A 15,377-nucleotide genomic window follows, 5' to 3' on the forward strand; every position below is an offset into this window, starting at 1 on the left:
AACATCCTGTGTACAATGTTTTTTTTCTGTCTGAATTCTAGGCATGGGCATTTCCTGTGTTGGGTGGACTGCCTAGTCAGGGCTCTCTACTTGTATATTACAGTCACATTTCTATTAGAAGCTTCTTAAAATGCCGACACATTGATTCTGCAGTCTTTCCGGCTTATGCCAGTTTTTGCACCATTAAAATGATCTAACTGAGTTTAGCCAGGAGGCTGCCGCAGAGGATCATAGCGTGGGCTCCACTCCGAAGTAATCCCACGACACTCTCAAAATTGTGGTGACCCACGTCGGTAGTCCAATGTGGAACAAAGCATTGCCCTCACTAAACTGTGGGTTTTCTTGGTGAAATGAAACATCTGAAACAATAGGTGAAGGAGCTAGGCAGAGGGGAACCAGGCATAACAAGAGGACCAACCGCCCGTGCCAGGTTCGGGCCCACGCGTGAGCACACTCTTATGCAGAAAAAAGTCTTTTCCTTCCAGAAAGAGGCGATTTCTTCTCGCATACAAGCCTAAAACATTCTTTGTTATTTCCTAGGGCAGCCATTTCTTAGGTTTTTAGGGTGACACTAGATTTAGGTTCTATTAAAAGTTATTTTAGTTTTGTGGTTAGGAGACTATCCAGGCAGCCAAACTTCCTGGGTTTCCGTCTTGGCTTACTAGTTGTATGACCTTGGGCAACGTATTTGTGAGATAGGGATAATAGTATCTCTTTCAGAGTTAAGATAGACAATGGGGAGTGCCTAGCACATAGTAAACACTCAATAAATCGTAGCTATTATTATATTAGCAGGAGCATTTAAAGTTTGTATTCACAGTTACCGATTACTTTCCTCCTTCTAACTATAAGTGTTATTTCACGTTCCACGTTTTAACTGTAAACAAGATATTTTTCTAAAAGCAGGGCCGGTTCCAGGTCAAGGATAAGCTGCTTTCAGCACACAACTTTTGTCTCATCCAAGAACAAACCACACCCTGTTTCCTGTTGCATGCAAATACGGGTAACTTAAAGGGGCCGTCAAGCCCGGGGACCCGGGCAGGACGCTAAGACTGCCACCGAGCGCACTCTGGTGTACGCAGCTGGAAACCAGGAGGAGACACCATGCTTTGCCCAAGAATTTGATGTTGATTTGTGTGGACAGAAGTTATTGCAAGTTACTAAATTTAAAAATGAGGGGCGCCTGGGTGACTCAGTAGGTTAAGCGTCTGCCTTTGGCTGAGATCCTGATCTCAGAGTCTTGGGATGGAGCCCAGCCCCATCTTCCCATTCAACGGGGAGTCAGCTTCTCCCTCTGCCCTGCCCCCCCTCGGGCTTTCCCTCAAACAAATAAATGGAATCTTTTTTAAAAATGATATGGTGAAAACTGTAGTTTTGGAAGAATAGTCTAACAGTAACATTCAGGATTGATTTGATAGAAACAGTAGTGACAGGGAGGCCAGCTGAAAAATCTATTGTATCACTGCTGGGATCAGATCTCGAAAGTTTGAGATTAGATGATTTAACAGGGGAATCAAGAGGAAAGGATGTACATGGCAGACATTTTGAAGGGAGCATCCATAGGACTTAAAGACAAAAATCTTTGATTTTAAAGAAAGGCCCCTCATCATCACCTTGTTCTGTGTGGATGGGTACCATGAATCTCAACTCACAAATAAATTGTGAGCATCTTCTATTCTAAGGAATCCCTTAAGGGTAAAAGAGAACCCAAAATTTATTATATTGGTTTGTTTGCTTTTAAAGGATAACATTAATTTACTATTTATCAAGATGTGAAAGTTCTAGGTAAAACTGGGCATTTCCGCCAGTAAAGATATTATCCAGTGATCTAGATGTCTTTTATACCAACTCTGGATTAGGTCGACAATTCTGACTTCATTGATTTCCTAAGACATTTTTATGTTCCTGTCTGAGACAAAAGAAGGGCCAGACATTTCCTGCCAAGCATTCTAGATGACTCTGTTTCCCCACCTAGTATCCCGAGAAGTAGACTTAGCTCACCATGTATTTATCTAGTACCAGTTTTTTACGATGCCCTGTCCTGAACAGACAGCAAACACCTTTTATTTTCCTTAGTTTATAGGCCACAAAAGTGTCATGACCATAGCATCAACAGGTTGAAAAGAAGGAACTTTTTATTTAGTCTGTCTTTTCATCCTTGACTCACCTAAGGAACATCTTCCACCTTTTCATCTGTAGGTGACGGTTTGATTTATGGTCCTTTCCCTTTGTTTTACCATGAAAAAGAAAACTGTCTTTGCTCAAATGACCAGATGATTCTTTTCTATTTTATAATGGCAACTTCATTTGGCTTATTTTCTTTTTTTTTTTTTTTTTAAAGACTTTATTTATTTATTCGACAGAGATAGAGACAGCCAGTGAGAGAGGGAACACAAGCAGGGGGAGTGGGAGAGGAAGAAGCAGGCTCATAGCAGAAGAGCCTGATATGGGGCTCGATCCCATAACGCCAGGATCACGCCCTGAGCCGAAGGCAGGCGCTCAACCGCTGTGCCACCCAGGCGCCCCTCATTTGGCTTATTTTTAAACGTATTCACTGAGCATATAATGAAGTTCTGTAGCCGATCCCAATGCAAAGTGATGGAAAAGCCATCCCAGTTCACTTTCAAAGAGCTCACAAGCCTGGTGAGAGAAAGATGCAGATGTGTCTTTATTCTCATGCTTTTCTTCAAAAGGACTTGCAGAGAACAAAGAGATGTGCAACACAAGAAAATAAAGTATATTAGAAGCAAGTGAGGAAGATGAGACAAAAGGAACTCAACGATGGGATCATACAACAGAGATGGGCTAATGCACAAAATAAACACAATGAAGGCCTGCCTGTATTTGCTAAGGATCCACCAGGAATTTGGCTCTAAGCTTTTTAGCATACTCTTTAAAAGGAGAAACATGATCAGTTACACAATCCGCAGGTCCCACCAGATAACAGCAGACCAGTTGCTCAGGAAAAACAGAACTAGTCCTGATATAAGGCCCAAACAAACCCTCAAGGGTCTTGCAAATACAATGCTATGTAATATACTGAAGAACACCGTCAATAATATCCTTATGCCAAATGGAGTGGAGCTGTTTCTTACAACACATCAAAGTATGGACTGATGGCTTATCATCAAAGTCCAGTTCAGTAAAAGCAATTTTATAGGTGTTCACTTAAGCAGAAAATTCCATCATAGCATGATATGTCTAGTAATAGAAATATGCATAAAGTGCTATGGGAGAACAGAAGGGGCACAGGTGCAATTTCATTATTCAAGGTTGGAGCAGACATCATCATCAAGGAGAGATTCTGGCACCTTCTATTCAATTTCCAAAAGAAATACACACGTTTTGTTGCAAACACCTAACTTTCTTGGAACTCCAATTATTTATTATGGATGGAATATTGTTTTAAAACAGCTTTCTCATCACAGCAAAATTCACATTAAAAAATCAAAACACACCTTCAGGGCACCTGGCTGGCTCAGTTGGTGGATCATGCGACCCTTGATCTCAGGGTTGTGAGCTCGAGCCCCACATTGGGTGTAGAGATTTCTTAAAAACAAAATCTTAAAAAGAAAAAAAGCAAAACACACCTTTAATTGAAAGATTCTCATTTTCTTTTTAGTTTACCTATCTTGGCTCACCCTTATTATTAAATACAATGAATAATAAATTATGAAAATAGAGTTTACCTACCTGAAGGGTGGGTGCTCAAAGAATCAGTGAGGGTTTAGAGTTATATCAAGTTTAAAGTAGGCTCCCCCAGAAATCCAAGACCACAGAACAAAAGGAATTCTTTGGGAATTAGTTTTGGTTCCATGTTAAACCACATTTTTTAAAAAACGATAGGGTCAAGAGTTATATTTCTACTGAATAACAGAAAGAGAAAGAGCAAACAGAAAAAGAAGTCTCAACCGAAAAAAAGCACAAATTTTTTTTAAAGATTTTTTATGTATTTGTTTGACAGAGATAGACAGCCAGCAAGAGACGGAACACAAGCAGGGGGAGTGGGAGAGGAAGAAGCAGGCTCCCAGCAGAGGATCCCAATGTGGGACTCGATCCCAGAACGCCAGATCAGGCCCTGAGCCGAAGGCAGACGCCTAACGACGGCACTACCCAGGCGCCCCAAAAACCACAAAATTTTTGACATCAAAGAAAAAGTCTTAGATTTCTAATCCATTCAATAAAAGGAGGTGACAAGATACGTCATGAAGGGAAGGAAAGGCAGGAAGAATGTAAAACGCTTCTATGGTTGGTTTTATGAAGATAGTATTTTTCTTCAGTGTTCAGCCAAGTGTAAAAGGGAAGTAGCATTTTCTGGCTTCTTTATACTGTGACTAGCTTCCTCATCAACGGGTACGAAGCCACCTCCGTGGACCATGGAGGTGAGTGGCCGAAAGGATCTCCTCCATAACACTAAGACTGGGGCTCACACCAAATAACGAAGGATAATGTTAAACCTCCACAAATAAAAATGCACAAAATGAGGAGGATTGGCACAGAGGCGAAATCAAGGGCGATCCTACTTGACAACCACCAGTCAGAGAGCCTTCAGGAACATTTGCATCGACTTCTCTATCTCTGAGCACATGTGATTGGTTGCTGAGATTACAAAAGGATATTTAAAATCCTCACCCAGCAGTGCTTTAGATGCTAAGCTTGACAACATTTTTGTGTGTGACAGAAATAAAAACCGGGTGTTTAAAATCCATCTGCCATCCTATAAAGGGGATGGATCTTTCAGTTTAAGGATCTTGTTTGCTGAGCACGAATGAAGCCATCTCAGAATTACAGACACCGCAGACAGTATGAAGCGATGGGGGAGGAGGGCTTGAGGTGAGGTACATTTCTGTGCATCAGAGAGTGGAGAGTAAGGGTGAAGGCTGGCGGTTTTATGAAAGGGAGGGAAGAGAAAAGATAGGGAGGAGGAGACTCATGAACTAGGGTAAGGCAGGGAGCACAGGAGTGATACTTGAAGAAGATATTTGTGGGAGGAGACCCACCTCGTATAATGAACTCTCTTGCTTGTAACTACCTTCCATCTGCCCAGTCCCGCCCCCCCCCCACACACACACATAAAACCCCGTGGAAAAGACCAGCCTCTCAATGCTGGCTTGTAGGGTGGATTTTCTTTGATGGAATCAATAGTAGCCATCAGTCCTACTTCCAGAGAGCAGCAGGCTGCCCTGAGAGGACAGGTACATTCATCTGCTGCGTTTTCCCACCTCTGTGAGGAAGCCGTACAAGTAACTAAAAGGCTGAAGTCATCTTTGTCTCCACCTCATTTTGCTTTCTTTATCCATTGAGTTTCCAGATCCTGTGGATTCTGCTCCAAAGTCTCTCAAAAGTAGACTATTTCTGCCATTCTACTTCCACGGCCATTTTCCCAGCATGAATTCCCTGCTTGCTGGCAGAACCCAATCTCTCCCACCCCTCAATGCCCCTCACATTTTTCTGTGTGTTACTTACCCAGCTGAGCCCACTCTAACTTAATTTACGTGGATTGGGTATCTTAGCTGAACCTTCTAAGAACTTAAATCACGCGGCATTTATACGTATTCAAATACCAATACTTAGCCCCATATTTTTTTCCTACTCAAATACCTCTTCTATTTTATTTTTCTTTTCAGCCAATGTTCTTTATCCTTAAGATAATGGAAAAGTAGACTAACCAGTTTCGAGATTATTCAAAATAATTTCATTTTACTGTGTACTTCATTCACCCTTCCTATCTGAAGTATTTCATGGAGGCTAGTATATTATGTATTTTTAAATAATTATTTTTCTCATTTCTGTGGCTTGGAAAAATCTGACAAGACCCTGTGCAGCTGCACTGGTTCTAGTTTCTGACTGTGATCCCCAGCCAGGTGCAAAGACAATGGCTGTTTATTAATATCCTCCATGCCAGCTGTTATCCCAACATGTGCCACGCCCAGACACTGGGGAAGAGGGCTCTATTTTATCTGCAGCCTCCCCTTGTTTGGTGAGGAATAAACTTGGAGATCAGCTTTGGAAGAGCTCATAAAGAGTTAAGGAGATAAATTAGGTTTTATGCAATATACTTCTCATGCAACACACCAATGGTAGAAACTTTGCGTCTCTCCTAATGTCTGAAGTAGATACAGAGCACAGGACTTCAGGCTGCACAGGTTATTGGCGAACTGATTTCTGTGATTTCACTGGAGTCTGCGATGAAAATCAATCTGCCAGGAAAGTACCCTGTAATTGGGTATAATGACATAATGAATAGGTAAGACATGAAACAGAAGATCACACTGGCTAAGTAAGACAGAAGAGGGGCCAGGGAATACATGGGAAAGGAATCTGAGACAATAAAGCTGGGTGACGTTTCAGTTTTTAAAAGTACTAACACAGTTGTCTAAGGAATCTGTTAAAAAGAAAACCACAGGCCCAACATGGCCCACTTAGGCCCAGTCACCAAACCAGGGCTTAATACTTCACCTAATTGCACCTGTTTCAACCTCCCTTCCCCACCAAATGGAGTGTTTAACTGGTCAGTTAGAAATTTTCTGATCAGCACCAATGAGATAACCTATCACGTGGGCCCTTTCCATCCCCCAGAGGAAGATGAGGTAAGCCACCTAATAAGACCCCCTGTCCTCTCCCTTTAGGTAGCCTTGCCTGGAACAGTTTTTTTTTTTTTTTTCTTTTCACTTTTGCCAGTGACTTCTGCTCCACCCGCCTTCCTATAAAAAATCTTCCATTTTGTACAACTCCTCCGAGCTCCCCTCTGCTTGCTACATAGGATGCTGTCCCGATCGTCCATCACTTAATAAAGCCAATTAGATCTTCAGATTTACTCAGTTGGATTTTTGTTCTTCATTATCTCACTTTTGAATTAGTGTCTTTATTCATAAATACTTGGATCACTTTCATTATCATCTAAAATCAGAAAGGCAGCAGAAACCACTCCCGAAACCAATATTGCACTGTATGTTATCTAAATAGAACTTAGACAAAAATTTGGAAAAAAAAAAAAAGTGGCAGAAACCAAAGTTTTCTGTCAGATTTACTTCAAAGTCATATAATCTTATATTGGTAAGAGACCTTGCAATCCAGCGTCCTCTTGAAACCCAGAGTTCTTTCCACAACATCGCGAGCAGATGATCATTTAGGCTTACCTTCGATTCTTCCCATGTTAGTGAGCTAAGTCCTCTGGAAGGCCCCCTACTACTTACTGGACATTTTTAGTTCCCAGAAAGTTCTCAGGTGAATATTTGCTATCTGGAGGCTGCTATGTTATAATTTGTAGAGAAGCCCTCAGGTGGACAGAGTGACAATCTAAGATATCTTAGGTCCAAAGAGTAGGGAATTTAAAAAGGTCAAATAAGATACTGTTAAAAAATAAAATTCAACTGAGTGAATTTTAAGATCTAATCGGCTTTATTAAGCAATTCATGAATTGAGAAGCATCGCATCTGGCGAGTAGAGGGGCGCTCGGAGGAGTTGTACAAAATGGAAAGTTCTTATGAGAAGGAGGGACAAGAAGAAGTTATTAGCAAAGGAAAAGGAAGGATTACAGGCAAGGTCACCTTCCCTTAGAGGAAGGAATAGGGGGTCTTATGAAGATGACCTCATTTTCCCTTAGAGGGAGAGGGCTCCTGTGATAGATTACCTCATTGGTGCTGACCAGAAAAAAAAAGAATTCCAGATTGATTGAATTAAAATTTCCACTCCTTGGAGAGGTTGAAATTGAAATTAAGTCTTGGTTTTCTGTCCTGGGGGCAAGTGACTCCATCTTGGACCTGTCCTTTTCTTTTTAATAATACACAGTTTTATATGAAACAGCATTTTTTGGATCAAGGTAAATAACATAACTCATTATTCTAACTTACATGCAAGGTATAATCAAAGAGTTAGTATATATAGTTATGATTTAAGGGTATGTCACCGCTAAGTACAATGTGATACTTTTTCTAACTAGGCTCAACTGTCATCATTCAATTTCGCATGTTGTTGTGATTTCGCTCATCTCCCCAGCCTAAGATCAAGCAGGTTAAAGGCTTTAAGAGGAGGAGACATAGGGAAATAATTTTCCCAAGACTCTTTCCCCTGAAAATATTAGGGAATGGCATTTCTTTTTCTGTTTTGTTTTTAGCCCAATACATTTGATGTTGGAATTGTCGCTTATAATCAGAGGCCTTGGGAGACATCTGCATTGCTCCAGGCTGGTGCAGAACTTCAGACTTTGCACACAACACGCTGACAAGCTACCACTTCCTCTTGGTTCTGAGGTTAAAAGCAAGTGCTTGTCCTAGATACTCTCGCGCAGATCTTATCTTCTCTTGTTTTTCTTTCTCTGATAGGCTGCTCTGGTACTTCTCCAGGACAGAATAGAAAAGTGTTTTGTTACTTGCTTTCCTTGAGGCTCAAACTGAAAGAAGCCCATCAGGAGCCTTGCAGTCACACAGCCAGTGCAGGATCCCTTCCCCTAGGGCCTGGAAGTCCCCCCCCCCCCCCCCGCCCTACTGTGTGTCCAACTCTCCTTCCTCGGGTGTGACAGATAAATCACCATGTCCTCTACCTGCTTTCGGTTTGGGTAACCATAAATTCATAAAAGAGATTTGTTCACTTCAAGTAATTAACTCTTTTTTTTCCTTTCTCTAAACAAATGTTAAAACGGATATATGTTACACAGAGATTAGTTCTCTCATAGGTTACTAGTATACTAAATGCCCTTAGGGAACAACAATGGAGCTTACATTTCTTTCACATGCTTCAAAGAACAGAGCAGAATTGAGGACAGCAATGAACTCTAGGAAGCACTCCAGATACATTTTTTTAATCCAACTGGCAAAATTAAGCGAGATTATGCTGGGAATCTGAGATATTTAAGGAACTGACAGAAGAAAGAAATACCTATTCAAATGAAAAATAATTCCTTTCCCTTTCTCTTTTAAGGTCAGTGAAAAAAGGTTCTGACAAGTTTTACAACTATTAAAAGAAATCAAACTATGTAGCACCCACTTTCATAAATATTTATCCAATTTAATCCTCAAAACAAGCCCCAGGGCATTATCCTCCACATTTTTACAAATAAGAAAATGGCTTTAAATAGGAAGAACTGAGACTTGCCCAACATTCCAAGGGCCAAACTTGCAAGTCTCCTGACTTCAGAGCCCAGGCAGGCCCATTATCGCACAGCCGCTCCGGGGATCTGTGGGTATGCTTCCGGGCTGCTGTTGCACATAAAATTTGCTTTCCTATATAGTTATCTCCAAACATCTTCATCCTACTAAGTCTTGAATTTTTCCAATTATTTTCTATATATGGGTGAGTGAGCTGGATCCTTTGCAGGAGATTTCTAAAAATGAATTCGAAGAGATGACCTCTAAGGTATGTTTTAACTTTAAAACTCTTGAGTCTATGAAATTTACACTTTCAAAGGCAGAGAAAAACAGAGGCTGAAATATATCAGGACTCTTAAGAGTCCTACTTTGTGTAAGATAGAGTCTTGTTAAAGAGGAAACTGCAAGCTGGAAATGACAGGATTTAGCCCCAAATTGGGCCTTAATACCTAACCTAACTGTAGTTTCAACCAGCCCCAGAAATTTAGTCTTAACTGGTCGGTCAGTCATGATTTCCTTTCAGTGCCAAGGAAGTAGTCTGCCTTGGGGGCCTTCTCCAACCCCCAAAGCAAGATGAGGTAATCTGCATGACAAGACCCCCTATTTTTCCCCTTCTCCCCTTCCCCGCCAAGGGAAGGCAGACCTTACTGGACAATCCTTTTCTTTTGCTAATAATTTCCTTGCCCCACCCTCCTTCCTATAGCTCTCTGCTTCCTATACAGCATGGTGCCCAATTCATGAATTGCTTAATAAAGACAATTAAAACTCCAAATGTACCCTATTGAGTTACTTTTTAAATAGTCTCTTCCTTGGGCAAATATTAAAATGACCTGGAAATTAGGAGAAGAGGGAGGGGAGAAAAATAATTAAATGACCTAGAAATTTAAAAAGACAAGAATAAAAAAATCATTGAGAGCCTCGCTCTCAGAGATGATGATTTAGTTAGCCTGGCAAAGAGTGCCCAAATTAAACGTTTTTCTTAAACTTCCTAAAAAGAACTTTAAAGTTCCCCAGGTTAATTCTAATGTGCAGCCAGGACTGAGAGCCACTGATCTGGGGTGCGTTGGGGGTGTCTGGGAGGAGTTTGGAGAATAGAAGTTGGGCAGAAGACAGTCTCTTCTTGAGAATCTACATTTCTGGGATGCCTGGGTGGCTCAGTCTGTTAAGCATCTGCTTCAGCTCAGGTCATGATCATGGGGTCCTGGGATTGAGCCCCGCATTTGGCTCCCTGCTCAGCAGAGAGACTGCTTCTCCCTCTTCCTCGGCCACTCTCCCTGTTCATGCTCTCTCTCTCTCTCTCTCTCTCTCGTAAGTAAATAAAAATCTTTAAAAAGAGAGAGAGAGAATCTACACTTCTGTTTGTGTTGCAGAAATTGTGGGAATAAACACGACAACAGGAATCCATTGGTATTAGTCTGGAAAAGCTTTTAAAGGAGATGAAGCCTAAGCAGAGTTTCAAAAGAGAACAGAGTATAATTTTATTATAAAACTAGAGGAGCCGAGATTAGGTCAGGGACTTAGAAGAGGAAGAGTGAATTACGTCCAGAGCTGGAACAGAGCTTTTAACTGAGAACAATCAAGGAATACCAAGAAACCCATGATCAAAACTTTGTTTCCTCGAGGCACTCAATAAATACTAATTAAATTTCATTGTAATTGAATTGAAATAATCTTAATGGAAAATCGTTAAATGGCTTGAATTAAGTTTTGTACTTATCACTGTATCCATTTGATCCTGGATCTGCTCTCAAAGGTTTAGAACTATTAAGTCCAGAGATCACTGTTTTCTTTTTCTTCCCACTGCATATTATCTTTCCAGGAGCACAATGAATGGAAATTCATACTCTTAGCACCTTCCGCTCCTTACTTTCAGCAGCCCAAATGTTACCCTGACCCGATTCAATGAAAAATAACTTTGAGAGCTTACAAAATGTCCTGATATCCACCAACACAGTGGATAGCTCTTGTGTCCTATGATAATGGTCCCATGACCATAGGGAAAAAAGATATTTTAATAAAATATTTTCACTGAAATTTAGAATCTAATAGTACTTTAAAGAGTTATACTAGTTTCTTTTTAACAACTGTAAAATATTTCTCATCCTCTTAAATTTTTTTTTTAAGATTTTATTTATTTGTTTGAGAAAGACAGAGAGAAAGCTTGAGCGGAAAGAGGGACAGAGGGAGGGGCAGAGGGAGAGGGAGAAGCAGACTCCCCACTGAGCAGAGAGCCTGATGCAGTCTGATCCCAGGACCCTGAGATCATGACCAGAGCCAAAGGCAGATGCTTAACCAACTGAGCCACCCAGGCACCCCTAAATATTTTCTTTTCAAGAGAGATTGGAGTCAAATATGGATAGTTTGTGAGATATATAAAGAAACTGCTGGTTAATTAATTGAGAGTGAAATACTAAGGAGACTTGCTTGAAAATCACACATGACCTTCCTGAAATATCCTTCCTTGGGGATCGTCCAATCAACACATCAAAGATCAGCAGCTGTAGCTCCAGCGGCAGATACGCTTTCGTCACCAGCCAGACCCCAAGACCTGAACTTTACTGCTCACCTGCTCGTACTTGTACCCACCAGCCTTTGTCCCACATTTCTCCTTAAGCTCTTCTTTCCAGTTTATCTCTTAACTAAGGGAGAGACCCAAGCAGCATAGTGTCCTGCGACGGAAACCAAAACTACCCCTCAAGCAATAATGACTGTCTGGATGAAGAGCTCTGGTGGCCGAGACCACCTAGACCTGTTTGAGCTCAACCTCTGACTCACACCTGCACAGACCAACCAGGGACTGACCCAGGGAGCGACTCATAGTTACCTTTACCTCATTGTAATACCAAATCTCCACCCGAGGAGAAGCACAAGCCTCATTTACATAGCATACAATGTATGTATAGGCCCAGGACATGGCTCCGCTACCTAAGTATTCATTCTAACCCTAAATGAAAGTAACACATTTGCCCTTGCTTGGGGAGTCATGGCTTTGGAAGTTGTTCCCTAGGATCTCCTTATTTGCTGCAAATAAGATTTCCCTTGTGCAACCCCTCTACCTGGTATAATTTCTACCTGTGACTCACCAAGGAGTGAACTCACATTAGTTTGGTTACACTTTCACCGGCAGCCTTTGTCAACAGGTAGCAAGACATGGCAGAATTAAACAGACCATCCTTATCATCTTTAGGTGGAATAAGATGGTATAAGATATTCTAGACTCATTAATAGAATCTATGGGAATAATATAATAACTGACCTTGAAAAACATTGAAACAGCCACTCTACCGGAATCATAAATTCATTCATTCACCCATTCATTTATTCAACAAACACTGAGTCTGCTTTCCATGCCAGATGCTGAAAAAGACAAGCTATTTTCTGCTCTCACAAAGTTTAATGGGGGCAAACCCAATAAACAGGTAAATCAATTAAAAATTATGATTAAAAATTGAAAAATAAACGTTGTGAAGGTATAAACAGCAGGTCACTTGAAGGACTAATAAGAGCGAAACACCCCTGCCCATAGTAAGGAGAAGGAATTCAAGCAGAGAGAAGGCTCTGGATGAGGCTGGAGAGTAAGGAGGTCATGACCTGGTTATACAGGACTTTTCTCTTCAGCCTGAATCCTCTCTGCTACCCAGTGCCAGTTCATGATCATCCAGGACCCAAAACAAACCCTTGCCTTACTGTCTCCTGTGGGAAAACTCCTCTGCTCTTGTGTGTGTCTGTGTGTGTGTGCTTGTGTTGAGTGTGTGTTTAGGGGGCTGGTGTTGCTAGCATAATTCAGGCTTTTTAATTAAGTTCACTTTTTTTCCTCTCTCACAGCTAGAAACTTAATTTTTCAAGAAAACTGCCCAGGAAATAACTCTTGAGTATTGCTTGTCTGGGAAGCCCCAACTTACTGACAGTATGAAAGTTGCCCTAGTGAGACCTATGAATCCTCTGGCTTGCTGACTTTTGGGGGTGAGCGAGGCTCAGGTGGGGAATAGGAGTTCCATAGCAAGGGCTTAAGAGGCTGTGATGCATGTCAGCAAGTTAGGGAGCATCTCAGGGCAACCTGTGCAAAAGCCAGCTGTGATGGCTATGATGCTGGCAGTCCAAGTCCGAGGACCCACGCGGGGTCCTGCAGGACCAGGCAAGATGGTCCTTGGCTTTACACAGGATGGAAATCAAATGCAAGCCAACAGGATGTGAGAGCAGAGTTTACTGCAGATACAGAGAGAGCACATACAGATGGAGCATCTGGGAGACTCAGAAAGGAAAGGAGCATGAGTCTTACCTTTGTTCAGGGTCTGGGATTTTTATTGAGGACGGTGGTCTGGTGTGCGGGTCCCCTTAGGCATACAGGAACCAGTTAGAACAAAGATGAGGGCCCCAGGTGTTATTCCTTGGAGCCAGGGGCGTTGACATTGAGTTGTCTAGCACTGATGGTCTGGAATGCACAGGAGGTGGCCTGTCTGGTCATTCTCACCGGGCCCTTCCTTAAATGTTATCTATTCTGGAGAAATCACTAACTCCTTGTCCCTTACAGGGAGGACATACACTATTTGCATTATGAGGCATGTGTAAAGCGGGTGGGGTGCAGGTCCTAGCAAGAATAGAAGCAGAAAAAGGGGGAAAAAAGCAGAATTTTATTGAGTCCTTCTCTTTCTCTGTCTCAGTACACCTTTTTTTTTTTCTTTTAAGATTTTATTTATTTATTTATTTGAGACAGTACAACTTGGGGGAGGGGTAGACAGAGAGGGAGAATCAGACTCCTTGCTGAGCAGGGAACCTGACACAGGGCTCGATCCCAGGAACCCGAGGATCATGATCTGAGCTGAAGGCAGATGCTTATCCAACTGAGCCACCCAGGCACTCCTTCAGTATGCCTTCCAATCTTAGAAGTTCTCAACCTTTTAAACCCTATCTACTTTTAATAAACATAAAAAGCTCATATGCTCTGATATGGGTTGAATTGTGCTCCCCCTCATATGTTGAAGTCCATCCATCCCCAGAGATTCTGATTTTAATCATGATAAGAGGATATCCCACCTTCACACTGCACAGTTGAGGTTTACTGTTCTACCTTCTCTGAGTTAGATAGGAGTGGGCTGGAGTGCTGCCAGACTCCTTCCAGACCCAGAGGAGACCTCCATCAAGGTATGATATTGGGGGAGAGTAGTGGAATTCCATACAATGCCCTCTCTGAAAGCTCCACCTGAAGATGCCCATAAAATACTTCAGTAGCAGATTGGACAACTATGTCTACCATTAGGCAACGGTATCCGAAAGACCACTCATGTAACAGAGCAGTGGGAACCAGAAATATCTTTATACCATCTTGGGCGCATCTGAGCTTGTCATCGGGTGGGAGGAATTCATCTTGTCTTAGAACTAAAGTTTAGGTACAGTATTAGCTTCCTAGGGAAGCTATAGCAAAGTACCAACAACGAGGTGGCTTAAAACAATGCAATCAATACAGATGTTTTTCCTCAAAGTTCTGGAGGCTAGAAGTCTAAAATCAAGGTGTTGGCCGAGTTGGCTCTTTCTGAGGGCTCTGAAAGAGAGCCTTCTACCCTCTGGTAGTCTGAAGCTTGTAGATACTCTTCACATGGTGCTCTCCCAGTGTGACTGTGGTTATGTCCAAATATATCCTGTGTAATAAGAACACCAGCCATACAGGATTAGGGCCAACCCTAATAACCTCATCTTAACTTGATCATCTGGAAAGACCCCATTTCCAAATAAGGTCGTATTGACAGATATTGGGGGTTAGGACTTAAACATATTTTGGGCGGGGGGACATAATTCAACTCTTTTTTTTTTTTTTTAAGATTTTTTTTTTTTTTTTTAATTCGACAGAGAGAGAGACAGCCAGCGAGAGAGGGAACACAAGCAGGAGGAGTGGGAGAGGAAGAAGCAGGCTCATAGCGGAGGAGCCTGATGTGGGGCTCGATCCCATAATGCCGGGATCACGCCCTGAGCCGAAGGCAGACGCTCAACCGCTGTGCCACCCAGGCGCCCCTAATTCAACTCTTAATAGGTACCAAATTGACACTCCATACTGTGCGAGGCTATAGTCAGTAAAATTCTCAGATAAGGACCTGATCCAGCCGTTCCAACTAATCAACCATTGGAAAGAAGCTGCCATGAGGTTGCTGTCTGTGGGCGCCCCCTGCTGGAAGAGTCAATGATGTAGTTAAACTTCTCTAATCTAGCTGCATTATACCTGGGTCTCCAGGTAAAATTAGCTAATAATTATCCTTTCTTATTCAGTCCTTGAAATCAATGTTGGTTACATTATTCTCA

Source organism: Ursus arctos, unplaced genomic scaffold, assembly GCF_023065955.2.
Source record: "Ursus arctos isolate Adak ecotype North America unplaced genomic scaffold, UrsArc2.0 scaffold_13, whole genome shotgun sequence".
Taxonomy (NCBI): Eukaryota; Metazoa; Chordata; class Mammalia; order Carnivora; family Ursidae; genus Ursus; species Ursus arctos.